Here is a 1626-nt window from a genome sequence, read left to right as displayed (position 1 = left end):
GTCAGCATCGCAAACAATTCATAATGTCAGACCTGGAGTAAAGGGCTTGTCCTAGATTTAAACCCACGACCGCTCGCATGGGCATTGATTGAAAATCCTAAACGAGAACCATACCTCGAGACCAAAGAGCACAAATTTAAAACCGAGCTTAAGCAAAATATAACTTATGTCAAGGTCGATATAATTTCTACATCTCATGGTTTTATATGTTGAAACATCTGTTTTTTAAAAAAAACAGCTGTCGTGTTGTAATAAGTGACCTGACCCCTCAGCCTCACCATGCGAATCTGCAGCAACACAGTGAGGTTGCACATTGTACACGTCAGTTGATCGCCAGCTGTTTCTGTAGTGTAGTGGTTATCACATTCGCCTAACACGCGAAAAGTCCCCGGTTCGAAACCAGGCAGAAACATCTCGTACTTCTAGTTTCGTCTGTTGCTGAATATTACCTCAATCTCGTAACTGGTCTTCATCAACGAGGAACAACCAAATGCATTTATCCGTACGAGCCAGTGGCACAATGGTTTACGCGTCTGACTACGTGTTAGCCGATTCCAGGTTCGACTCCTGGATGTCTCGGACTTCTGAATTTTGGTGTGCGCTGAAACTCAGTGTGTGGGACAGCTGATTCTTGATGCAGAGCAAAGTGAGCAGAACATCTTCAATTCTCGTATCGGTTGTGGTTATTTAGGAAAGCCCTGCCTTCTCAATTTAACTTCCACTTCAAGCAAAACATAACTTATCTTTAGGTCTGTAAAGTTTGATTCCTGATTGTTTTATAAGTTGAGACATCGGTTTTAAAGAAACGGCTGTCTTCATGTAATAAGTGACATGACCTCCCTGCCGAACCATGACAAGAGGCGGCAACACAGTGAGGTTGAACATTGCACAAGTCCATTGATTACTGCACCGCCAACGGTTTCTGTAATGTCGTGGTTAGCACATTCCCCTAACATGCGAAAGGTCCCGGGTCCATACCGGGTAGAAACATTAAGTGCTTCTCATGTTGTGGGAGGAATGTTTGCACAAAGTACTTTTGTTCCCCGTTCTCGTATGTTCGAGGATTATGAGATTTAGTCTGTCATGAGCCACTAAAATAAATTCCACATTAAGTCACAAGTACTGAATTTTCGACAGGCAATGAGAAGAAAAGGATCTTCCTATTTTGGATATTCGGAGCTAGTACACCCACAACAGAATTTCATGCATTTACAAATGCAGATGTACATACTTATTCACCATCTCAAACATGTCTAAATGAACGACAAATGCAACTTACTGCGGATGCTTCATTCTGAAACAAAAACAGAAAATACTGGACAATCTCAGCAGGTCTGACAGCCTCCGTGGAGCGAGGTGGCAGTTGTCGTTCCGGGTCTGGGTGACTCTTTGTCAAAGCTGGAGAACTGGAAATGGGGTCAGATTCAGACTATTGTGGATGGGCGGGGGTGGGGTCCCGTATTGGGCCTCGATAGAGTGGTCAGCAATAGGTGGAAAATGACGTCAATGTCTCGGACAGAATGAAAAATGGAATGTCAATGACGCTAATCAAGGCTAACAAAGGTGCTGACAGTGGCGCCTCAAGAGATCAGAATGTGTTAATAGCAGAACAAAGTAAGCAGTGTG

General features: G+C 43.6%; 1 non-coding gene across 1 annotated transcript; it reads left to right on the top strand.

Moving 5' to 3' along the window:
- The first annotated feature begins 339 nt into the window (after positions 1-339).
- On the top strand, positions 340-412 carry trnav-aac (transfer RNA valine (anticodon AAC)). Its single transcript has one exon. It is a non-coding gene; the product is annotated as a tRNA-Val (tRNA).
- Positions 413-1626: the final 1214 nt, after the last annotated feature.

This window comes from Scyliorhinus torazame, unplaced genomic scaffold (genome assembly GCF_047496885.1).
Source record: "Scyliorhinus torazame isolate Kashiwa2021f unplaced genomic scaffold, sScyTor2.1 scaffold_151, whole genome shotgun sequence".
Classification (NCBI taxonomy): Eukaryota; Metazoa; Chordata; class Chondrichthyes; order Carcharhiniformes; family Scyliorhinidae; genus Scyliorhinus; species Scyliorhinus torazame.
Note: the sequence above shows the minus strand (reverse complement) of the source record. Positions and strands in the feature narration are given on the sequence as shown.